Source organism: Chiloscyllium plagiosum, unplaced genomic scaffold, assembly GCF_037043375.1.
Source record: "Chiloscyllium plagiosum isolate Xiang-an unplaced genomic scaffold, Cpla_swu_hap1 HiC_scaffold_42, whole genome shotgun sequence".
In the NCBI taxonomy this organism is placed as follows: Eukaryota; Metazoa; Chordata; class Chondrichthyes; order Orectolobiformes; family Hemiscylliidae; genus Chiloscyllium; species Chiloscyllium plagiosum.
In genome coordinates, this window is record NW_028270180.1 from 86,689,870 (window position 1) to 86,716,625 (window position 26,756).

The 26,756-nt window shown below is 44.4% G+C and overlaps 1 long non-coding RNA gene across 3 annotated transcripts in view; it reads left to right on the top strand.

Annotated features, from left to right (window-relative positions):
- The window catches only part of LOC148137975 (uncharacterized), a 28,794-nt gene extending 9,090 nt beyond the window's left edge, over positions 1–19,704 (top strand). For all 3 annotated transcript variants that reach the window (XR_015754186.1, XR_015754185.1, XR_015754187.1), the window contains 2 exons: positions 9,600–9,718; positions 18,933–19,704. This is a non-coding gene — a long non-coding RNA (uncharacterized LOC148137975). The remainder of the gene's footprint in view (positions 1–9,599; positions 9,719–18,932) is intronic.
- Positions 19,705–26,756: the final 7,052 nt, after the last annotated feature.

Consider the following 26,756-nt stretch of genomic DNA (forward strand, 5'->3'; position numbering starts at 1 on the left):
GGTTCTGTTTAGTGCTGTTCATCTGTGACTCACAACTCAGTGGGTTTCGGTCTCTTCAAAGATAAATCTTAGTCTGTTTTATTTTAGTAAAGCTACAACATTCAGTAGGGCGAGGGTTTATTTCTTTAAATACACATCTTATGATACTTTGATTAAGTTTTTTAATATAAAATATTGGTACTAATTTATTCTAGAGTAGTGTTTTGTAAAGCTGTAAGACTGTGTGCCTTTTTCTGGGTCTGTGGTCTGTTAAGGTGCAGAGATGGCCATTCGTACAGTGATGTGCTCTTCCTGTTGGATTTAGGAGATTAAGGAAAGTTTCAGTGATCCTGATTGTTTGCAGGAAGTGAGGATGCAAATCCTGAAGGATTTCATGGACCAGATGGAGCGATGGTTAAAGGTAATGAAAGGTTTACCGGAGACGGGGGGTGTAATAGGTGACAGTTTCAGAAAGTTAGGAAAACTGCCGATCCAGTCAGGTAGATGGGTTTCCTCTCGAAAAGGGAGGAGTGGAGGGCAAGTAGTGCGGAGTCTCTTGTGGTTATTTCCGTCTCAAACAAGTATACTGTTTTGGAAAGCATCGGGGATCACACTGTCCGGGGAATATCGCACTGACAGCCAAGTATCTAGTGTAATGTGAGGTATATCAGGTTCCACGCGATCGATGGTGATAGGGGGCTCTCTAGTCTGCAGCACAGACTGCGGTTTCTGTAGCTAACAGTGAGACATCAGAATGGGGTGGTGCCTCCCTACTGTCTGGGTGAAGGATGGCTCCGAGGGTGCAGAGTATTCTGAAAGGGGAGAATGATCAGTGGGAGGTCGCTGTACATTGGTACCAATGACATAAGAGAGAAGGATGAAGTCCTGATGAGACAATATAGCAAATTAGCCTGGAGGATAATAAGCAGGTCCTTGTGGGTAGTAATATCTGGATTACTCCCGGTGCCACATGCTAGTGAGAGTAGGAATAGCAGGGTAGAGTAGATGAATGCGTGGCCAAGGATCTGATACAGGGGAGAAGGATTCCCATTTTTGGATCATTGGAATCTCTGCTGGCATAGAATTGACGTGCATAAGGATGGATTACACCTGAATTGGAAGGCGTCTAATATCCAAGCAGGGAGATTTGCTAGTGCTACTCAGGAGGCATTAAACCAGTGAGGGCGTGGGGGTAAACCTAAAGAGATAGTGAGAAAGGAGGTAAGTCTGAGGCTGGTACAGTTTAGAAGTTACACAGGCAAGGCAGGCAAGGCAAGGCACAGAATGAGGTAGGACTGACAAGGTACAATAGACAATAGGTGCAGGAATAGGCCATTCTGCCCTTTGAGTCAGCACCACCATTCACTATGACCATGGCTGATCATCCACAATCAGTCTCCTGTTCCTGTCTTATCTCCGTAACACTTGATTCCATTATCTTTAACAGCTCTATCCATCTCTTTCTTGAAAGTATCCAGAGACTTGGCCTCCACTGCCTTCTGGATCAGAGCATTCCATGTGCCCACTACTCTCTGGGTGAAGACGTTTCTCCTCAACTCTGTTCTAAATGGCCTCTCCCTTATTTTTAAACTGTGTCCTCTGGTTCTGGACTCACCCATCCGTGGAAACATGCTTCCTGCCTCCAGAGTGTCCAACCCTTTAATAATCTTGTAGGTCTCAACCAGATCCCCTCTCATTCTTCTAAACTTAAGTGTATACAAGCTCAGTCGCTCCAATCTTTCAACATGTGATCATTCCGCCATTCCGGGAATTGACCTCATGAACCTACCCAACACTCCCTCAACAGCCACAATGCTCTTCCTCAAATGTGGAGACCAAAACTGCACACAATACTCCAGGTGCGGTCTTACCAGGGCCCTGTACAGCTGCAGAAGGACCTCTTTGCTCCTATACTCAATTCCTCTTGTTATGAGGGCCAGCATGCAGTGAGCTTTCTTCACTACCTGCTGTACCTGCATGCTTGCTTTCATTGACTGATGTACAAGAATACCTAGATCTCGTTGTACTTCCCCTTTACCAAACTTGACTCCTTTTAGATAGTAATCTGCCTTCCTGTTCTTGCTTCCAAAGTGGATAACCCCACATTTATCCACATTAAACTGCATCTGCTATGCATCCGTCCACTCACATAGCCTGTCCAAGTTAACCTGTATTCTCATAACATCCTTCTCACATTTCACCCTGCCACCCAGCTTTGTCATCAGCAAATTTGCTATTACTTTTAATACATTCATCTATATTATTAATGTATATTGTAAACAGCTGCGGTCCCAGCACCGAACCTTGTGGTACCCCACTAGTCACTGCCTGCCATTCCGACAGGAAGCGTTTATCACTACTCTTTGCTTCTTGTCAGCCGGCCAATTTTCAATCCAAGTCAGTATATTCCCCTTTGTAAATCCATGCTGACTCTGACGAATCCTATTACCACTATCCAAATGAGCCATAATTTCATCTTTTATAATTGACTCCAGCATCTTTCTCACCACTGACATCAGGCTAACTGGTCTATAATTCCTTGTTTTCTCTCTCCCACTTTTCTTGAAAAGTGGGACAACATTAGCCACCCTCCAATCTGACTCCAATCCCGATTCTGTCTCTCCCCTTTCGCACGGGGCTGAATGTCATCCCTCACCAACAGGGCCATCCCACCCCCTCTGCCCATCAGTCTGTCCTTTTGATAGCACTGCACTGCATTTATTTCAATGCAAGAGGTTTGACAGGGAAAGCAGAAGAGCTTAAGATATGGTTTTGAACATGGGACTGGGATATAGTGGGTATTACAGAAACGTGTCTTAGGTTGGACAGGACAGGTAGCTTAATGTTCCAGGGAATAGATGTAAGAGGAAGGATAGAAAGGGGGAATAAGAGAGAAGGTGGAATGGTGTTTTTGATTAGGGATAACATTATTGTTGTGCTTAGGGAGGATATTCATGGGGGTTCGCCCGGTGAACTTAATTGGGTTGAACTGGGAAATAAGAACAGGATGCTCACCTTATTGAGGTTGTCTGTGTGGGTTTCGTCCGGGTGCTCTGGTTTCCTTCCACAGTCCAAAGATGTGCAGGTTGGGTGGATTGGCCATGGGAAATGCAGCGTTACAGGGGTAAGATAGGAAGCTCTGAGGGTCAGTGTGGATGTGATGGGCTGAATGGCCTGCTTCCACACTTGGGATTCTCTGAAGATAATTCTACTAATTTTAAAATAGTTTCAGAAAATAATAGACCAGTTCTAAAAGTTGGTGTTCAAAGTTGGACAAAGGTGAATTTTGACGGTACAAGGCGAGAACTTTCAATATTTCTTTGCACCCCCCAGGTAAAGGGACGGCTGGAAAGTGGGAACATAAGAACAGAAGGAATAGGAGCAGGAGGAGGCCATCTGGCCCCTCAAGCCTGCACTGCCATTCAATAAGGTCAGGGCTGAGCTTTTCATGGCCTCAGCTCCACATTCCTGCTCCCTCACCATAACCCTTAATTCCTTTCCTGTTTGCAAATCTACCTTTTGCCTTAAAGGCATTCAAGTTGATAACGTCAACTGCTGCACTCAGCAGGGAATTCCACAGATTCATAACCCTTTAGCTGAAGAAGTTCCTCCTCAACTCTGTCCTAAATCAGATACCCCCTTATTTTGATGCTATGCTCTCTCGGCTGACCCGCCCCTCCCCCAATGGAAATAAACTCCCCGCTTCTATCTTATCTATTCCCTTCTTAATTTTACTTTTTCCAATACAACCTCCCATTCTTCTAAATCCCAACAAGTATAGCCCCAGTCTATACAATCTTTCCACATACACCAACCTTCTCAAATCCTGACTCAAACTAGTGACCCTCCTCTGTATCCCCTCCAGTGTCAGTACATCCTTGCTGAAGTAAGGAGATCAAACCTGTACATAGTACTCCAGGTGTGGCCTCACCAGCACCCTGTACAGCTGCAGCATAACCATCCCTCTAGCAAGGAAGGTCAATAGACCCTTCACCATCTCTTTTAGTCCCCTGGGATGCATTCCATCACGGCCAGGAGACCCATGTATTTTTGGGCTGTTATCTTTCCCAACACTACCTCTTTACTGAGAATGACTGTTTCCATGTCCTCATCTGCCATTGCCTCCATAGGCCTGTGAAAATGAGATAACAAGAGTACATAGACAGTATGTTCCTGTTAAGGCCAAGTCTGGTAGGTGTAGAGAATGCTGTGTGTCTAGAGAAATTGAGGGTCTGGTCACAAAGATGAAGGAGGGATATGGCAGGTACAGACAGCTGGGTTTGAGTGAATCCCTTGGAGTATAGGGGCAGTAGGAGTACACTTGAGGGAAAACAGGAGGGCAAAAAGCATGCATGAGATAGCTTTGGGGGGAAAGAGGTTTAAGGACAATCCAAAGAGATTCTACAAAACACGAAGGACAAAAGAGTAACCAGGCAGAGAATATGGACCCTCAAAGATCAACAAGGCTGTCTGTGGAACCACAGAAGGTGGGAGAGATACTATCTGAGGATTTCATGTCAGCTTTTACTGGAAGAGGATATGGAAGCTAGAGACTTTAGAGAAATAAATAGTGATAACTTTACAACTGTCCATATTACAGAGGAGGTTGTACTGGGTGTCTTACACATAAAGCTGAGTAAATCTGTGGGACCTGATCAGGTGTATCCCAAATCTTTGTGGGAAGTTAGGGAAGTGATTTCCAGGCCCTCACTGAGATATTTCTATCACTGATAGCCACAGGTGAGGTGTTGCGAGAAAGGTGATGAGGAAAGGCCAGGGAACAATACACTGGGGAGTCTGAAGTTAGTGGCAGACAAGGTGTTGGAAGGAATTCTGAAGGACAGGTTTATATGTAATTGGAAAGGCAAGAAGTGATTAGGGATAGTCAGCATGGCTTTGTGCATAAATCACTAACTTGGACTTCAGAAAGACATTCAAAAAGGTTCCACATAACAGACTGGTTAGCGAGTTATACACCATGGGATACGGAGAGAACCAGCTGTTTGGATACAAATTGGCTTGAAGGTTGGAGACGGTGGTAGTGCTTTTCGGACTGGAGGCCTATAATGAGCAATATGGTGTAAGGATCGGTGCTGGGTCCCCTGCTTTTCATCATTTATATCAATGATTTCTATGTGAATATGAGGTATAGTTAGTGGGTTTACAGTAGACATCAAAATTGGAGGTGCACTGGACAGCGAAGAAGGTTACCTCAGAGTACAATGGGACTTCAATCAAATGGGCTGAGGATTGTCAAATCGAGTTTATTTCAGATAAATGTGAGATACTCCATTTTGGAAAAGCAAATGAGGGCAGGAATTATACGCTTAATGGGAAGGTCCTGGGGAGTGTTGCTGAATAAAGAGACCTTGGAGTGCAGGTTCATAGTTCCTTGAATGTGGAATCATAGGCAGGGTAGTGAAGAAGGTGTTTGGTGTACTTGCCTTTACTGGTCAGTGCATTGAGTAGTGGAGTTGGGACGCCATTTTGCGGCTGCACAGCACATTGATTCAGCCACTTCTGGAATTCTGCTTTCAGTCCTGGTCTCTCTGCTATCGGAATGATATTGTGAACCTTGAAATGGTTCAGAAAAGATCCGCAAAGATGTTGCCAGGGTTGAGGGTTTGAGCTATATAGGTAGAGGCTGAATAGGCTGGGGCTGTTTTCCCTGGAGCATCGGATACAATTGTGAGGGGCATGGATAGGGTGAAATCCCAGGGTCTTATTCCCAGGATATGTGAGTCCAAAGCTTGGGGGCACAGGCTTCACGTGTGAGGGAAAAGATTTAAAAGGGATCTAAGGAGTAATGTTTCTAGCTGAACATGGTACGTTTATGGAATGAGCTGCCAGAGGAAGTGTAGAGGCTGGTACATTTACCCAATTAAGCCTTTGAGATGTTGTATGTGATTAGCAAACGTTTAGAAGGATATAGGCCAAATGCTGGCATATGGGATGAGATTAATTTAGGATATCTGGTCAGCATGGACAAGTTGGATCGAAGGGTCTGTTTCTCTGCTGTACATCTTTATGGCACTAATAAAATTAAGATGGGTTTCTCTTTTATGGAGAGTTAGCAGAAGATCAGATAATTCTCCTTGGAGCTGAGAAGATTAGGCAGTGATTTTGACCAGGAGCAGATTTGTTTCCAGGATATTTAATTTACAGAGAGACAGGGAGAAATTATTAACGTCACAAGTTTTAGTAACCACCTTCAGGTAACTGGCAAATAATGCAGGTTAAAAATGTGAAGATTATTTTACTCACTAAGTTCTGAGCATCTGGAACAGTTTGACCGAGAGCTGGATGCAGATTCAGTAGTTATTGTCAAAACAAATTTGGAATTTAACTTTTTTAAGGAAGGATTTGGAGGGCTACAGACAAATGGGAGGTGAGTTGGGATAGACTGGCACCATCTCCAGCGGGGGAGAGTACAGCCCCAATGGGCTGAATAGCCCCAAACCCCTGTGCTCGGTGTTACTGCCCCATTCACTGTGAATAATGAAGCTCATCCCAGGGCAGAGTCATAGAGACATACAGCATGGAATTAGATCCTTTGGTCGAACTGGTCCATGCCGACCAGATATCCCAACCTAATCTAGTCCCATTTGCCAACACTTGGCACGTATCCCTCTACACCCTTCCTATTCACAAACCCATCCAGATGCCAAATGGTGTAATTGTACCAGCCTCCACCATTTCCCTGAACAGAAGATTCCATACTTGCACCAATCTCGGTGTGAAAAAAGTTGCCTCTAGGGTCCCTTTTAAATTTTTTCCCCTCTCACCTTAAACCTACACCCTCTCGTTCTGGACTCCCCCACCCCAGGGAAAAGACCTTGTCTATTTTTCCCATCCACACTCCTCAGGATTTTATAAAACTCTGAGGTCACCCCTCAGCATCCGATGCTCTTGAGAGGAGCCCACTCATGTAACAATGGGGCCCCGGTGATTGACAGCAGCTTCAGACCAATAGGAGAATTGGCGTGATCCTCCAGCCAATGGGAGTGAATTGGGGTGGGTCCAGCAGGCCAACATGTGGCCATGAGCTGTGCAGGCGCAGTGTCACGGTGAGGGGGGACCTAGTGAGTGTGAAGGGAGTGGGAGAGACTGCAAAGTCTGGGGAAGAAATGGAGCTATTGTGGACTGGAAGTGTTTATAAACACACGGTTTTAGGCTGCTAGACCTGAATTAGAAATTCCTTGTAAATTAGAGCCAAAAGAACTGCAGATGCTGTAAATCTCTCACAATAACCAAAAGGTACTGGAAAAGCTCAGCAGGTCTGGCAGCATATGTGAAGAGAAATCAGAGTTAACATTTTGGATCTGCTGACCCTTCCTCAGAACTGATGTTACTGAAAAGAAATGTCGGTTTATATGCAGAAGGTAGGCGTTAAGTAAATGATAAGTGATGATCAAAGAGATGGGAGCAGTTGGACAAAGGAGTGGATAATGATCTGGCTGGGGGAGGGTGAATAGCTGTTTATGGGGACTGTTAGTGGCGAACCATAGATAATGTGTAATGGTAGGCTATGTGATAACAAGGCCTGGTATGTGGGGTAAAAGGCTAGGGCGCAAGGACATTGGAGAGTTCAGGACCTAAAATTATTGAATTTGATACTGGGGCTAGAGGGGTGCAGGGTCCCCAAGTAGAAGATGACTTGTTCTTCCAGCTTGCGTTAACGTGTGGCGCTGGAAAAGCACAGCAGGTCAGGCAGCATCTCAAGAGCAAGAGAATTGACATTTTGGGCATATTCTTTTCATCAGGAATACCGGGATTGGTGGGGGAGGGGGAGTAGTAAGAGGGCTGAGAGATAAATAAGAGGGATGTGTGTGGTTGGTGGGAAGGGAGCTAGGAAGGCAATAGGTCGATGTAGGTGCAGGGTATTGGAGAGAGGGTGGAGTGGATAATTGGAAAGGAAGATGGACAGGTGGGACAGTTCAAGAGGGTGGTGTCGAGTTGGAGGGTTGGATCTGGGATAAGGCAGGGGAGGGGAGATGAGGAAACCTTGATTCTGTGGTTAAAGTGTCCCAATGTGGAAGATGAGGTTTTCTTCCTCCAGGCGTCGGGTGGCTGTGATTTGGTGGTGGAGGTGGCCCAGGACTTGCATGTCCTTTGCAGAGTGGGTGGGGAAGTTGAAGTGGTCAGCCACAGGATGGTGGGGTTTGTTGGTGCATGTGTCCCAGAAATGTTCCCTGAAACATTCCGCAAGTTGGTGTCCTGACTCCCCAGTGGAGAGGAGACCACATCGAAAGCAAAGGCCGTAATAGGTGAGGTGTTTGGATGTGCAGGGAAATCTCTGCTGAATGTGGAAGGGTCCTCTGGAGGTGAGGGGGGAGGTGTGGGCACAGGTTTTACACCTCTTGCATTGGCAAGTGAAGGGGCAGGGAGTGGGGTTGTTGGGGAGCATGGATCTGACTAGGGATTCACAGGGAATGGTCTCTGTGGAATGCTGAAAGGAATGGAGAGGGAAATATATCTCTGGTGGGATCTGATTGTAGGTGGTGGAAATGGCGGAGGATGATGCATTGTACCTGGGTGGAAGGTGAGAACTGGGGGTTTCTATCCTTGTTGCAGTTGGAGAGGTGTGGTTCAATGGCAGAGGTGTGGGAACTGATGGAGATACACTGGAGAGTGTTGTTGACCACATGGGAGGGGAAATTGCAGTCCTTGAAATACGGGGTGTTTTAGTATGTTTCTGGAGTGTTCTGCCAGCTTGCATCAAGCTTCACTGGAACACTGCAGTAAGCATGAGACAGAGATGTTGGCCAGGGAACAGGCTCGTGTGTTACAGTGACAGGCAACTGGAAGTTCAGGGTCTGTTTTGCAGCAGAACGTAGATCATCAGCTGCCATTTCCAACACCTCCACTGAGATGCTGCCAGACACAGGTTCCTGTCCCCACCATTAACAGCTATGCACCCTCCCAGCCAGCTTGTTATCCACTCCTTTGTCTTTCCAAATGTTACTGACTCTTTTGGGCTCCATCCCCACCTATTATTTACTCTTTAAACCCTATCTCCAACGATATGCAGGTTAGGTGCATTGGCCCAGCTAAATTTCCCGTAGTGTTCAGGGATGTATAGGTTGGGTGCATTAGTCAGGGGAAATGTAGAATAATAGGGTCAGGGAATGGATTTGGTTGAGAAACTCTTCAGAGGGTGGGTGTGGACTTGTTGGGCCGAATGGCCTGTTATCACACTGTAGGGATTCTAATTTTCCCAGCTGCCATCGGTTCTGAGGAAGGGTCACTGGACCTAGAATGACCCTTGGTGTGTGCAGGAGGAGGAAACGGGAAAGAGGAGTTGGATCCGGTTTAGACTGGGAGGGTTTAATTACACTCTGTACAGGTAGTTAGGCCTGAATTAGAAACTCTTGGTCCCATGTTTACAGCAAATGGGAAAATGGCTGTGGCCCTCAGGCGGTGATAGGTCCTGGGTTATGGCTGCCATCTTTATTGGGGGCAAGGTACAGTGAGGCACATGGACATGTCCTCTTCCTTGGTGGGGGTGGGGTGATTGAAAGAGGAGCATTTACACATCAAACACATACCAAAAGAAATATTTGTCTTTACTGTTCAGCCTGCACTGACTGTGAGTTTTGTTTTGTCAATTGATTTTACAGGATATTAATTGAGACAGGGATCTCAAAAGCAATTTTCTATCGTCAGCAGGGTCATCAGGATCTGAATACCATTGACATTTAACTGTGGAAGGAGAAAGTTGTGTCTGTTCTGTCTGTGGGCAAGTATCTGGTTTTTATTTCAAGCAAAAAGCAGAATGATGTTCAAATTTGTGGTTGGATCACCCTTGGGGTTTGTGTTCAATTCTGGGCCCTGCAGCTGTGGAAGGAGGTATTGGCCTGAGAGGGAGCACAGATTTATCCAAATTACACCTCGTCTCTTTATAGGAACTGTCAGATTTAGAACCAATCACCCACTTCATGATGTTAATCTGTAAACTCCTTATTTTCAATTCCTGCAAACTTCTCATTAAAATTCCTTATGGACTCAAATTCCAGCACCATTTCCAGGTGGAATGTTCCAGGTTCTGACAACTCTGTTCATTCAGAAACTGCTGAAGTCCTTGTTGACTCTGGGATTACAAAGGGCTGAATTGAGAGATGAGATGCTGTTCCTGAGTTCCCATTGAGCTGTATTGGAGGTTGGGGCAGTGTAGGTGGGAGTAGACAATGAAAATGATAGGGCTGCACTGTGGGTGCTGATTGGCTCAATGAGTGTGTTTTGGAGTTGGTTGTAAACAGAGCGAGGTGAGACAGGGAGAATGTGAACCGCAGCTTCAGTTTTAGTGCAGGCCATTCAGAAATTCACATGGTCCCAATGGGAACAGCCAAGTTGTAAGCGATACCTGCTGAGTTTTTTTTTAAAACAGTTTTTAAAGTATAAAATGTCAGCTTAAGTAAACATCGGGACTTTTGATTATAATGGAAATGTTTGAAGAGAAGGAAGGTTGCTCACTCATTTAAATTCTCCTAATGGGAGTAACTAACTGAAACGAGAGAGACATTGTGATCGGAGACCTCAGACCAGTGGTGTGCTCCTCTTGCACAATGTGGGAAATAAGGGACACTTCCTGTGTCCGTGACGGCAATGTGTGCAGGAAGACTGCCCATCTGCAACTACTGGGAAACTGCTTTTCAGACCTGGAGCTGAGAGTGGACTCACTGTGGAGCAATACTGAGAATGTTATGGACAGCACGTTTAGTGAGTTTGTCATACTGCAGGTGAGGGTTACACAGGCAGAAAGGGAATGGGTGACCATCCGATCAAGTAAGAGGCTCAGGAAGGAAGTGCAGGACTCTCCACTGATCGCTCCGCTTCTCAAACAGATATTGTGCACCGCTTGGGATTTTATAATGGGGGTGGACTCTCATGGGAAATCAGCAACAGATGATGACATGACACCACAGATAGCTCCGCTGCACAGAACGGGAGGAAGGAGAATGGCAGAGCTGTAGTGACAGGGGATGCAGTAGTCAGGGTCAGTGACAGGCGCGTCTGTGGCCACAGACATGAATCCAGGACAGTGGAACTGAACCCAGGTCCATTTATTGATAAGTGCACAGACCAATAAAGGTCAGCGTCCCAAATGCAACCTTCAGCACTTGATCACCCTGAAACTCTACCTTCCAGGGACTGTACACTTGTTCTGAGCCCTTCAGAGGGATTGAAGGGGATGCGGAGAAAACAGGAACAGGGTTGTGTTGTAGATCTACAAAATAACGGTCACCCTCCCCTCTCGGTCTCCCCCCTCTGTCTCCCACCTCCCATTGTGCCTCCTCCCCACCGCAGGGAAAAGACCTTGTATATTTACCCTATCCATGCCCCTACTGATTTTATAAACCTCTATAAGGTCACCCATCAGCATCTGACGCTCCAGGGAAAACAATGTATTTGTCTTCTCCCTGTAGCTCAAATCCTCCAACCCTGACAACGTGCTTGTAATACTATTCTGGCCACTTTCAACTTTCACAATATTGTTTTGATAGGAAGGAGACCAGAATTGCACGCAATATTCCAAGCGTGACCTAACCAATGTCCCTGTACAGCCGCAATATGACCTCCCAACTCCTAGACTCCGTGCTCTGACCAATAAAGGAAAGCATACTAAACACATTCTTCACTATCCTATCTACCTGCGATTCTGCTTTCAAGGAGCTATTAACCTGCATTCCAAGGTTTCTTTGTTCAGCAGCACTCCCGAGGACCTTATCAGTAAGTGTATACATCCCGCTAATATTTGCTTTCCCAAAATGCAGCACCTCACATTTATCTAAATTAAACTCCATCTGCCAGTCCTCAGCACATTCAACCATCTGATCAAGATCCCGTTGTAATCTGAGGTAATCCTCTTCACTGTCCACTGCACCTCCAATTTTGGTGTCATCTTACTAACAATACTTCCTATATTCACATCCAAATCATTGATATAAATTATGAAAATTAGTGGATCCAGCACTGATACTTTGTGACACCCCACTGGTCACAGGTCTCCAATCTGAAAAGCAACCTTCCACTACCACCCTCTGTCTTCTACCTTTGAGCCAGTTTTGTATCCAAATGGCTAGTTATCTCTGTATTCTATGAGATCAACCTTGCTAACCAGTCTCCCATGGAGAACCTTGTCGAACGCCTTACTGAAGTCCATGTAGATCATTTCCACTGCTTTGCCCTCATCAATCCTCTTTGTTACTTCAAAAAAATTGACTCAAGTTCATGAGACGTGATTTCTCATACACAAAGCCGTTATTAATATCCAGGACTTAACTCTGTACATTGGGATCTGTGTCACCCAGTTATGAGTGTTAATATTCTGTATAAAGTTCACGTACACCAGGTTTGTGTTGGTGACTGTGTATTGAGTCATGTTAATATAACCGACACAGGTAAGTTCCATTTGAAAGGCAGTCCCCATATCCCGAACCCCGCTCCTATCTGCTCTGTTTCCATCCCCACCATAGACAGTAAGTGGGAGGAGCTCATGGAGTTTCCATGTGAGAGAGATTGAGGAAATCTTCCCTTCTTTCCACTAGCCCACCAGGAATTGGTGGTAGTGTCCTTACCTCTGAACCAGTAGGATCGGGCTCAGAGTTGAGTAACAGCATCTTTGAAAAGGCTGATTGGAAAACGTGCCCAAGCCGCCAAGCCATATTGTCTCCCAGCTGTCCCTGCCTGAGCCTCCAAACAGAACCTTCCTGTAGTTTCTCTCCTGTCAGACTCTCCCATTGCTAACTTTGTCCAGGGTCCCCTCCTACTGCTGCACTGATCCTGTCCCTCACTGACCTGTCCATCCCCCAGTGTCATCCACATTCATTCATTGTTTACAATCTCCAGCCCCGCCCCCTCCACCCTATTGGGCAGCAGCTGCTGTCAATCACCCAGCTTCGTGTGTGATCTGGAGCATGTGCTGTCGGAGGGGAGACCAGTGCACGGGCGCAGTGCTGGCCAATTGTTAGTGTATGTGCAGGGCGGGTCAGTGCCAGGAGGGAGGCTGTGCGTGTGTGGGATTAATCTGTCATTGGCAGTTTCCTCCCTCTGGGAACAGGACCAGGGAAATGGCCCCTGCCCCTGATATCGTGACAAGTGGTCGGCTATCAGTGGGGGGAGCATTTTGCAGAAAGTTATCAGAACTCGTGTGAAGATTCAGGAATGTTATGGAAAGGAACACAGATGGGCCTGCAATTAAAGTTCGAATTTGGTTCATCTTAGTTCAATCGGATATGACTTGGCCAGTGTGTGCAGGATGGTTCTCATCAGAGGGTCCATGTGGGGGAAATAAATAAAATGTTCCAGATTGGGGCAAAAAAATCAGTTTGGTTCTGGCCAGGAAGGAAACCTGGGAGGTGGGGGAAGGATTCACCAACATCCAGGAGGCTCCGAGTCAGACTCATTGATTTGATTAGATTAGATTTCCTACAGTGTGGAAACAGGCCCTTCGGCCCAACCAGTCCACACCAACCTTCAGAAGAGTAACCCACCCAGACCCATTTCCCTCTGACTAATGCACCTAACACTATGGGCAATTTAGCATGGCCAATTCACCTGACCTGCGCATATTTGGATTGTGGGAGGAGACCTTTTTTTGGTTCTTAGTCTGCAGGCAGGAGCGAGGAAGCTGATTTCAAAGAGAAGAGAGTGTGTGTGAGAACTAGGTGTGGAGGAAAAGGGGTGAGGAGATTGGTTTGGATTTCAGTTCACAGAAGAGAGCAATTATGAGACTGAGATTTAAAGCTTTGGGGGAACAAAGAACCTACAATTTAATACTATCACTGTCTTATGAATTTCCATCCTGTGTTAACGGTGGTGACTTGATTTCTCTGTTGTAGGGTTCTGAAAGGGCGGATTTGTGGATGAGAAATTCAAATTGAATTTCACGTTCCGTTTTGATAGTTACTTGATCCGTGCCGATCTGAATATCATTGGCCTTTTCATGTGGAGGGAAAGGTGTGTATTCTCTCCATGGGCGAATATTTCAAATGTCAGTGTGACTGGAAACATTACTGAGACACAGCCAAATCCATGTTAGTGTGGTGAGTGTGGAGAGAGAGTTCATTTGTTGTTAAAAGTCTGAAGAAACATGGCACATTTCCCAGGAACAATTAAGCTACAGATTTGTTTTGTATGAGGACAAATTTTTAATTAACCATGCAACCAGAAAGACACAAGGATGCCTGCAGCATGAAAAATGCTATGAAAACAGGATTGTTGTAAAGGAGTTAATTATCGATCATGGCTTGTAATCCATTGACGTTATCACGTCGGTTCCAGTGCCATGGGGAAACACTGGAAATGTGATGAGTGCAGTGTAGGTTTCAGTTATTAAACTGGAAAAAGTGCATAAGAAAATTACAAGAATTTTTGCCAGGACTCAGGGGTCTGAATTATAGGGAGAGGTTGGACAAGCGAGGATTTTTTTTTTGTTTCGAGCAGTGGAAACAGAGGGTGATCTTTTCTGGAAGTATATAAGACCATGAGAGGCTTGGGTAAGGTGAATGCACTCCGTCTCTTTCCCAGGGAGTCAAGGAGTGGAGGGCATCAGTTTAAGGTCGGAGGAGAAATTATGAAAGGGAACCTGAGGGTCAACAGTTCTACAAAGAGGGTGGTATGTATATATGGAATGAGGTGCCAGTGGAAGTGGTTGAGGTGGGTACATTAACAACATGTAAAAGACATTTGGACAAATACATGGATAGGAAAGGGTCAGAAGCAGATGGGCCAAGTGCAGGGAAACGGGGTTAGCGTGGATAGATATTCTGATCAGCATGGGCCAGTTTGGGCCAAAGGGCCTGTCTCTGCTGTAGGACTCTGACTCCAAGTATATTTACTATTTCTCACGCTATCTCTGGTAGCACCCTGGGATGTATTCCATCAGGGCAAAGAGACTTGTCTACCTTTAGCTCCATTAGCTTGTCCAACTCTAACGCTTTCGTGATAATGATTGTTTCTTGGTCCTCACCTTCCTCAGTCTCCTTATCAATTACTGGCATTTTCTTTGTACCCTCCACTGTGAAGACTGACTGCTGTGTACTCATATTCCTGAACCCTGCTGGATAGGAATAACTGGGCACAGAACTCTGAGAGGTCTTCTTTGAGTCTTTATTGATGAGACATAGCAGTTACCTGGATAGTGTACATGCAGAACACCTCCAGGCAGCATCAGGTAACTCCCCGCCTGTCCGATGTGCCGCTCCCATTCTCATACCTTTGTGGTTTGGGACTTTGAATAGAGACTGTCTCTCAGTATTATCTCCATGGCAACGGCAGTTAGAAAGTAGAGTTAAGCTCAACACTTTGTGGTTAAACCACATATCCCTCCCCCACGGCCCTGTGGCTCAGTCAGGTATCCAACAGGCACTTCAGTTTCAGTGGGGCTGTCTGTCAGGATTCTGATGTGGAGGAGCCGGTGTTGGAGCGGGGTGGGTAAAGTTAAAAACCACACATCACCAGGTTATAGTCCAACAGGTTTATTTGGAAGTACAAGTTTTTGGAGTGTGCTGTGATTTGTAACTTGATCAGGATTATCTCTATGGTAGCAGTGAAGTGCTTCAACAATTACAGAGGCCATATGTTCCCCACATAATAGGTTCCCCTCTAGCAGTGTAAACTGTTATTCCGGCCCTGGGGATAGCTACTCATCGCTTTTCTCCCCCAATCCCATCCAGCTTTCTGTTGATCTTTAAAGATTTTCGAATCTCCTAGTTTCTCCATGGTCTTTGCCAATTTGTATGCTTTCTATTTCAATTTGATAGACTCCCTTATTTCCTTAGCCACCCATGGCAGATTACTCTTTTTTCCTACAGTCCTTCCTTTTCACTGATATATACTTTTGCTGAACAGTTTGAAAAATTCTTTTATATTCCTCCACTGTCTTTCAACTGTCCCACCCTAAAGTCTTTACTTCCAGTCTACATTAGCCAACTCCTGCCTCATCCTATTGTAGTCTCCTTTGTTGAAGTACAGGATCTTGGGATTGGATTTAATCTTCCCGCTTTCCAACTGTATTCTAAATTTAACCAGACTTATCACAAGTCTTTTTATCAGATTACGAGGTGAGACAATGTTTCCTGGGTGTTTTGGTTTTCATTGTCAGAGACCTTGGCTTTGTAATAAAGTACAGGATAGATATTCACAACACCGTATTCTGGATGGTGTGAGTGTACTACACAGTCTAAAACCATAAATCACTGTCTCCCCTCAGTTTACATGATTTGGAGATGCCGATGTTGGACAGGGGTGTATAAATTTAAAAATCACACAACATCAGGTTACAGTCCGTCAGGTTTAATTGGAAACACACTAGATTTCGGAGAGTTGCTCCGTCATCCTGATCCAATTAAACCTGTTTGACTATAACCTGTTGTGTGATTTTTAACTCACCTCAGTTTAAAAATGTAAAATCATTATCTCCTACACGCTTCCTCACTATCGAAGTTTGGAACGCTAATCCACCTGACTATCCTGCTTTTTCCGAAAATCTCCTTTGGTGAAGGTGGTGAGTTTTGGATTCAGCTTTCCAGTTATTACCGTAAGAAGATAAGCACTGGGTACAGGAGAGGCAATGCAGCCCTTCGAACCAGCTCCACCATTTAATACAGTGATGATTGAGCTCACCTCGCTCTCAGCTGGATTTTCCTGCCTGCTTTCTCTCACCCTTCAACTCATTGCAAAATCAACATCTGTATCTCTTCAGTAAATTTGCTCATTGTCCTGGCATCCACTGCATTTTGAATAAGGAATTCCACAGATTCACAGCACATTAAGATAGGTACATTCTTCTTCATGAGAATAGAATAGAATCCCTACAGTGCAGAAACAGGGTAATCACCCATGGAGTCCACACCAATCCTATAATGAGCATCCCATTCAGACTCACCCATTCCCTGTATTTCCCATGGTTATTGGCTTAACCTGCACACGCATGGATACTGTGGGCAATTTAGCATGGCCAATCCATTTAACCTATTCATCTTTGGACTGTGGGATGAAATTGGAGCACCCAGAGGAAACCCGCACAGACACGGGGAGAACATGTAAACTCCACACAGTCGCCTAAGGCTGGCACCAAATCCAGGTCCCTGACGCTGTGAGTCAGCAATGCTAACCATTGAGCCACCTCTGCTTAAAATCTCCTCCTCCTATTAACCTCCCCACGCCCCAGTTGGTTGAATCTATATTCCTTAGATCAGAAAATCAGGTTGTGGAAGCAGATATCTCAGTAAAGCCCAGTGACAGTCCATATGTTCTGTGTATCTGAATAGGGATTCAAAGTTTGTGCGAAGATTTGTAGCTCGGGTGCTCGTTGTTGTGGTTCTGTTCGCCGAGCTGGAGGTTTTTGTTGCAAACGTTTCGTCCCCTGGCTAGGCGACATCATCAGTGCTTGGGAGCCTCCTGCGAAGCGCTTCTTTGATGTTTCCTCCGGTGTTTATAGTGGTCTGTCCCTGCTGCTTCCGGTTGTCAGTTTCAGCTGTCCGCTGTAGTGGTTGGTATATTGGGTCCAGGTCGATGTGTTTGTTGATGGAGTTTGTGGATGAATGCCATGCCTCTAGGAATTCCCTGGCTGTTTCTCTGTCTGGCTTGCCCTATGATAGTCGTGTTTTCCCAGTCGAATTCATGTTGCTTGTTGTCTGCGTGTGGCTACTAAGGATAGCTGGTCGTGTCGTTTCGTGGCTAGTTGATGTTCATGTATGCGGATTGTTAGCTGTCTTCCTGTTTGTCCTATATAGTGTTTTGTGCAGTCCTTGCATGGGATTTTGTACATTACATTAGTTTTGCTCATGTTGGGTATCGGGTCCTTCGTTATGGTGAGTTGTTGTCTGAGCGTGGCTGTTGGTTTGTGTGCCGTTATGAGTCCTAGGAGTCGCAGTAGTCTGGCAGTCAGTTCCGAGATGCTCCTGATGTATGGTAGTGTGGCTAATCCTTTTGGTTGTGGTATGTCCTCGTTCCGTGGTCTTTCTCTTAGGCATCTGTTGATGAAGTTGCGTGGGTATCCGTTTTTGGCGAATACCTTGTATAGGTGTTCCTCTTCTTTTTGCAGCCCTGGTGTACTGCAGTGTGTTGTGGCCCTTTTGAATAGTGTCCTGATGCAGCTTCGTTTGTGTGTGTTGGGGTGGTTACTTTCATAGTTTAGGACTTGGTCTGTGTGTGTGGCTTTCTTGTATACCCTTGTAGTGAATTCTCCGTTCGGTGTTCTCTGTTCTATAGAATGGGGATCCTATACACAACACCCTCCAGTCCACACTTTTCTTTCACTTTCCTGAGACAGGGCTCCAGTGGCTTCAGGGGGACTACAACTCCCACAATACCTGAGGCAGGGCCACACGTGTGTGGGGAAACCCGGCACTGTACATGTACAGAATGTGGGAGGGTTTTGGCGACGTGCATTGGGTATGTATACTTTGCGTAAAGAATTTCACACTGTGATTGGCTGGAGGAGGAATGTATCTGCTTATAGTATTGATCAGTTGGGGGTCAAAGTGTCACTACACCCATGTAGGACCACTCTCCATCCCCAATTCATTGTAATGGTGGGAATCAACTAATGGGGAACTAAGAAGGATGTGACCCATTCTCCCAGACTGAAGGTTCCTCTACTGTCCAGGATCTGCCACCTCCCTGTCTGTTTCCTTTTGTTTCATTCTGCTGTTACATTATTGACTTGCAGTAACTGAAGGGAAAGGAAGTGAACCCAGAAAGGGTGCAGAGTGTAACCAGGGGCGGGAAGTGGTGGCATGGATCTGTTTATCAGCAACTCCATGAGAAGGGAGTTGCTGATAAACAGAAGGAGGGTGCATTTTAGGGGGTAGTGGAGTCAGAATGGTGGGAGAGAGTAAGTGGGCTGGAGGGTTACAGTATTGGGCGAAGAAAGTGGAAAAAGATATTTCAGAGAAACTAGAATTGTCTGTTCCGAATTTCTAACCTGTACATATTCCTTTATACAGGGTGATTGATGGTGAAGATTTGCAGACTGAAATCTCAAAATCATGTGCAGATTGTGATAAAGTTAACCAGCATTTGAAGAACCAAAGATGGAGACTCGCTGGGCCAACATCCTGCAACACTCGCCCTCCCAGCATTGTCGGTCTTTCTGCGCCAAATGGACTGTGAATGGTTCAAGACATCAGCTCACTACCGTCTTCTCAAGGGTAACTAGAGATGAGGAATAAATGCTGGCTGAGCCAGTGATGCCCATATCCTGGAAATGGTTTCTATCTCCAGTTGCTGAAACCCAGTTGCTGTTCCTGCAGGATAATGAGGGACGCTGAGTGCATCCTCCAGGAGGCAGAACTATCACATTACCCCTGCCTACACCTACACAGTAACACAACAACGCCACTGAAACAAAAGGTGGTGAAGCCAAAGGAGGACTTAGATATAGTTCTTCGAGGTAAAGCCATGGAAGGGGATTGGAACACAGCAGGAACAGGAGACTGAGCTGGATGGTCAGCTGTTTCCCACTGAATGGTGGAGCAGGATTGAAAGGCTGAATCGTCTCCTCCTGCTGCTATCTCCCAGGTATGTATATAGCCATGGAGCCCGGGTAGGAAGAAGTAGGCAGGGATTCTCCAGGAGATTGCACTTCCACAACAGTTTTCAGTGAGGGATGGTTTGATGGATGTTATTTAACATTTATCCTTAACACAAGGTTTGTAAATTTTGGTTTTAAAATGTTGTAAAAGTTTTTTGCAAAGCAAATAAAATTAAAGAAAATAACGTAAACTGTCTGAATATAACAATTTTAAAACTTTCAACCTGTGTAAAACAAAATCCTGTCTATTCCCTGACACCATCACTTTCCAGCTACTCGAACTCCAGGGAAATATTCCCTCCCTGTCTGAAGCTTAGGTTTGATTTAACAGCTTTTCAGTTCTCGTTCTGTGAAGCGTTCTTTTTCCCCATTTCTCCGACCCACAAGTGTTATCACAGCAACTTTTCCGCCATCAAAATCATCATTCCGCCATTTTGCTTTTGGTTAACATATAATTACCAGCAGTGCAAAAGTGAGGACTGCAGATGCTGGAAACCAGAGCCTAGGTTAGAGTGGTGCTGGAAAAAGGCTTTTGCCAAAACGTGGATTTTCTGGCTCCTCGGATCCTGCCTGACCTGTTGTGCTTTTCCAGCACTACTCTGATCTAGACATATAATCAGCAGCAGTAAACCATTTGTATAACCAATTGAATATTTCCAAACAAAGCCCATTACGGGCCAAGCAAACCATTACAAGTGACCGAGTGAGAAGGGACTAAATCAAAATAGAGTTGTGGGGAGGGGCCAGCGGTGGAGATAAAGCACTATATCCCCTGCGGTGCCCACCTCTATCTAAAGGCATTGAGAGAATTGATGCACACCACATGCTCCTTCTCCAAGGAAAACCTGCTGTGTAGCCTTTATCCTCAATCATGGAATAGAATCCCTACAGTGTGGAAGGAGAGCATCCGAAGAACATCACGCACAGAGCACACTATCACTGTAACACAGCATTTCCCATGGCTGATCCACCTAGTCTGCACAATCCTGGATCCTGTGGACAATTTAGCATGATTGATCCACCTGCACATCTTTGGGCTGTGGGAGGAAACCAGAGCACCTGGAGGGGACCCACACTGTCATGGGGAGAATGTGGGAACTCCACACAGGCTGTTGACCAAGGCTGGACTCCAACCTTGTACCTGATGCTGTGAAGCAGCAGTGCTACAATCACAAATTAAATCAAAACAGATGATCCCTGTTTATTGTCACATTGCTCTTTGTGGAGACTTACTGCCCAGAGAGACATCCTGAGGTTCAGAAAGTGGCAATGTTCGTTCAGTCACATTCAGCCCAGTTAATGTGGTTAACAACAACATCAATACTCTAACAGTGTCATCATGTATAAGGTCCACTCCTGACTCTGAACATAACATCAGAATCAGAGTCCTGCAGTCCACACGGAGCAGGGGGATGACCACTTCCCTGTGAGCACTCACTGGTCTCTCAATCGTGTTGAAGACGCAGCAAATCCCTTGTCACACAGAGGGGTGAACAGCTCCTACCCAATGTGAACCCGCTGGGGCCTCCGAGACAGGATGAATCACTGAATCCCTTCTCTTACACTGAATTCCTAATTCTAACTGAGTACATCCTCCTGTTTCCTCAGTTGTTTTTGACAATCTCATTCCCCTCGCACCAGAACCTGTTCCAGTGTTACAGAAACAGTAGAATGGTCAGCTGCAGCTGGTCACCTGACTGATCACTGGACACGAACGGTTCATTCTCCACAGATGCTGCCAGACCTACTGAATGTTTCCAGCAATTTCTGTTTTATTTCTGATTTCCCAGTATTTCTTGCAGAGGAGTTTATTGATGAGATTAGAGGGATTTGAAAGTTGTACGTTAGGTCACACATCAGCTATGATCATCCTGAATGGCAGAGTAGGGTTGAGGGGCTGATGGCCTCCTCCTGTTCCAATGAAAGTTATCCATCGGCAACTTGTGGTAACATTTCCCCTCACTGCTCACTTCACCTCCACGTCGAACACACTGTTACTGACTGAACAAACCTCCTGTGTTTGAACTAAACCTGCTCATGTTCTGTGGCTCCCTCTCCTGCCACCTTGCTTTAACTCTCATCATGGAATGCTGTCTTGTATTGCTGCAGGAATGCCCACAAAGGACTCAGCCTGCAGTCTGTATCCACTGGGGTCCACAATCACCGTTTATTTCATTCTTCCTCTCTCATTCTGGCTATTGAACTCTCGGTTTCAATCCATTCTCCTGTCATGCTCTTAAACATGTCCATGTGGGTGGACTAGAGGCAGCTGGGATTTAATGAAGGGAAGTGGGTATTAGGCGGAAGCACGAGGAGTGGTGACAGCAAAGACAGTTCTCATTGTAACGGCAGAGTTTCTCCATGACCCAGTGAGTGGTGAGGCACCTGAGTTTGTGGGGGAGGCAGATTCAATCAGGGATTTGGTAAGACACTCAGGCACTGACCTGTCCATCTGATTGTTAACTCAGACAGAAAGAAAGATGCACATTTAGATAGCACCTTTGATGATTTGGGGCAATGAAACATGCTTCCAACCCAATAATTGCAACCACAAATCGCTGAAGACACAGACACAAAGCTTTGTACTTGTACCAGGCTGTCTCTGAGCCTTCTCTTTTCTTGAGAAAAGCGTTTTGAGCTGTTCAGCCTTTTCTGGTGATTATTACCGCTATGTTCCTGTGAGATTTGTGACTGAACCTTTATTTTCCTGTTCCTTGTGAGTGATGAAAGTAGCAGAAACAGTTCCTGACCTGTGAGGGGTTTCGGTTGGTGTATTTATATTTATAAATCCATTCCCACCCTCACATACAGTGTGAAATTGATGTAAAACTGAAGGGAAGGAGTGAGTGAGCACCCACACAATCATATGTATCTGAGTTGAATGAACCTGGCATTAGGAAAATGGGACAACAATCACAACTAGTTAGAATCACAGAATCCAGTGGGTGCAGAAGGAGTCTATTCGGCCCATCGAGTCTGCAATGACCTGCTCACCTACCGAACCCCCATAACCTCACATTAACCATGGCGAGCCCAACTCACCTAAATTGCACACTGCAGCCATTTTAGAATGTCCAATCCAGTAACGTTACACATTAGGGGGAGGGTCACAAATTACACCCAAATGCTCGGAATTGTGGATGAAGGCTCACAAAAACTTGACTCTGACTCAAATGCTCTGCTTTTCAAAATAAAATCTGGGGGAAACTGCAACCGGAAAGATTTCTGATTATCTCAGGAGGAAGAGAATTCAAAACTTGCGCCGTTGATCCAGGGGGCGCGTGAAAGTTCCAGAGGTCTGGGAACCATTTGAAATGTAACAGGTTGTGAGCAAGGTGGGGGTGAGACAAGGTCAAAAAGACTGTCTGTCACAGGAGAGATTAAACAGCAGAAATGGTAGTCCCTCAAGGCCACGGGAAATGGAATTAGGGCTGGGAAAGAAACAAGGAAACAAGGTGTGCAGCTGTCAAAGAAATACATTTAAAAAACAGATTATAAAAGCATAGAGGGCAGAGTTCACAGTCTGAAATTGTTGCTTTCAATGGTGAATACAAAAAGCTGTAAAGCCTGGGGAGTTGTATTACAGTCAACACATACAGGATGGGCCAAGTGGCCTCGATCTGTGCTGTAACTTGCTGATTTTTTTTCCTGACATTTGTAGTTCAAGTCTGATGACGCTATTAACTTTTCAAATTGGACTGGAGTTTAATATTCTGGAGAAATGTCAAATAAATCACATTGATTATATTGTGCAGACCTTAGTCCATAACCCTGCATGTTCCAGCATTTCAGTGACATCCATGTCCTGCCGGTGGGACAGGACATACAGGGATGGTGACAGTGGTGTCTAGGACACTGTAAGCTATGATTCTGTGTGTATGATTGTGTCAATTTGTTGCTTGACTAGTCTGCATTCCAGCTCACCCAATAAGAATGTTGGCAGGGTGAGACACTACAGTTGGAGCTCTTCTGCTCGCCAGTTCCTTTCATTTCTGCTTTTTTAAAATTTCTTTCTCTCTCACTCTCCCCTTTGCAGACTCTGACACAAGTGTCTCAACATTGAATCATAACAAAAGTTTTGAAAAAATCATGTCTACAAGAAATTCAATGGCGGAAAATATATTATTCTTGCATCAACTACATTTTTAAACAAAAACAATCCTGTTCAATAAACTCTGTCTCATTTCTTCCTTCAATTCTATCAAGCGAGCTATTATATTTTGTCCCTCAGTTAACCAATCTTAATAAATATCCAATCAATTTCAGAGCAACATGCTTACAAAGTTTTGAACCAATTTATCTGTTTAGGTTTTAGCATTAGTTATCAAGTCATTACCATTACAATAATTGCATAATAATTGGTCTGGGTAACAAGTATACTGAGGTTCACAATTTAATTTATTGACTATTGGAAAAATGGTACAATATATCTTTTTTTCAGGATTCTAACAGTAATTATTAAGGCATTTGCATTACAATAATTATAGTATGCTTTAGTTTAGTCTTGCTAACAACTACAGTGAAGTTTATATCTGAATTTAATCCAATCTTCCCTTGTACCTATACAGTAATATAAAAATCCATTTTATTTCCAATCAACACACCTACAAAAGAATCCATTATTTCTGATGCAACACGCACTGTTAAAAATATGACTTTTGCTCATTTGAATGATCTGTGTCATCCCAGCCTTATAAATTTAGAAAAACCTAATTACTTTTCCTTGCAACAATTCCTGTTCGTTTTTGCAGATAGCACAGTCAAATAGCAAGAAGAAATTTATCATTATTCTTAAGTATGCTAATAGAATTTTGAAAATCTATATGTTGCTAATATATAATCATTGTTCATTTCAGTCCATAGAATATAGAACAGTACAGCACAGTACAGGCCCTTTGGCCACGATGTTGTTCCGACCTTTTATCCTACTCTAAGATCAAACGAACCAACATGCCCTTCATTTACTATCATCCATGTGCCTATCCAAGAGTCGCTTAGATGTCCCTGATGGATCTGAGTCTACTACCACCACTGGCAGTGCATTCCACACACCCACCACTATCTATAATGAAACTATCTCTGACATCTCCCCCCAAATTCCCCCATTCACCTTAAAATTATGCCACTTTGTGGGGAAAAGTCTTTTATCATCCACTCTATCTATGCCTCTCATCATCTTACACAAAGCTATCAAGTAAGCTCTCATCCTCTTTCACTGCAATGAGCAAAGCCCCAGCTCCTTCAACAGTTCTTCATAAGACATGCCTTCCAGTCCAGGCAACATCTTGATAAATCTCATCTGCAGCTTTTCTAAAGCTTCCGCATCCTATGTATAATGAGATGATCAGAACCGAACACAATATTCTAAGTGTAGTCTCACCACTGATCCATAGAGCTGCAGCATAAACACGTGGCTCTTAAACTCAATCTCCCTGCTAATGAAAGCCAACACACCATACACCGTCTTAATAACCCTATCACCTTGGATGTCAGCTATGAGAGATGTATGGACATGCACCCCACGATCCCTCTGTTCCTCCACATTGTCAAGAATCCTGCATTTAATCTGAAAATATGCACTCAAATTTGAAATTCCAAAATGAATAACTTTACATTTTCCCAGGTGGAATTCCATCTGCCACTTCACAGCCCAGCTCTGCATCCTCTCAATGTCCTTTAGCAACCTACAAAAGCTCTCCACACTATCCACAACTCCACCAACTCTCGTGTCATTGGAAACTTCCTAACCCACCCTTCCACTTCCTCATCCAAGTCATTTATAAAAAATCACAAAGAGCAGAGGCTCCAGAACTAATCCCTTCAGAACACCAATGGTCACCGTGCTCCAAGCTGAAAACTATTCATGTAATCTCACCCTGTCTTCTATGGGCCAGCCAATTTATTATTTAACCAGGCAGGTTTCCCTGTATCCCATACCTCATTACTTTCTAATTGAGCTACCATGGGGAACCTAATCAAACATCTTGCTAAAGTCCAGATACACCACATCCACTACTCTGTCCTCACCAATGTCTTTGTCACATCCTCAAATAATTCAATAAGGTTTGTGAGGCATAACCTGCCGCTCACAAAGCCATGCTGACCATCTCTAATCAATCTATACTTTTCCAAATAATCATCAATCCTGGCTCTCAGAATCCTCTCCAAAAATTTGCCCACAACTGATGTAAGACTGACTTATCGATGAATCCCAGGATTATCTCAATTGCCTTTCTTGAATAAGGGAATAACGTTTGTCACCCATCCAATCATCTGGTATGACTCCAGTGGACAGTGAGGTTGCAAAGATCGTCACCAAAACACAGTAATCCCTTGCCTCCCTTCCCAAAACAACCGAAGTTATATCCTTTCTGGCCCAGGGCACTTCTCCACCCCCATGATTTTTCAGTATTTTCAGCACATTCTCCGTCTTAACATTGACCTGTTCGACCATATCAGCCTGTTTCACGTTGTCCTCACAAATAACAAGGTCCCACTCACTCGTGAATACTGAAGCAAAATACTCATTAAGGATCTCCCCTACCCCCTCTGACTGCCGGCACAAGTTTGCTTCACTATAAGGGGTATAAATGTGGAATTATGTCTCAGCATTGAATTAATGTCAAGATATGTTGCAGTGTACAACCACTCGATTACTTTGAATATTGAACTATATTTTAACTGAGAAAAAATTTGAATTGATTTGATACTATTTCACTTCATGCTAACATTTATTGTATTTCGAACCACAATAAGAGTTTCCTTTTTACATATATAAAACTTACTTAAAATTAATCGCATGTTTATGTAAAGAAAATAGAATTAACATCTGCTTGTTCCTTCCTTTATCAATGCCTGTTCATTTTGAATTTGTGGAAGTTGTACACTGTTGAAAGGAAGGGAAATTGTCTTCAGCTGAATATTCACATTGAATGACTGATGCATTTTAAATCAAAGTACAATGATCACGCAGTTTTGTCAATTTGTCTTTCAAAGAATTGTCATGAGATTCCTGTTTATTTAAGACTATCATTCCCTCAGTCTACTGTAATTGTAAAATATTGTTTAATTTCCAATCCATTACACACAGAAACTACCGAATTAATTCCCATTCAAATTACTGCAATAAACAACTGATTAGTTTTCATTTGAGTAACCACATTAAACATAATATTGCAGTCCTGCCGTCCTGAATGGGAATTACTGGATTGAATAATTATTAGGTATGAGCAACGAC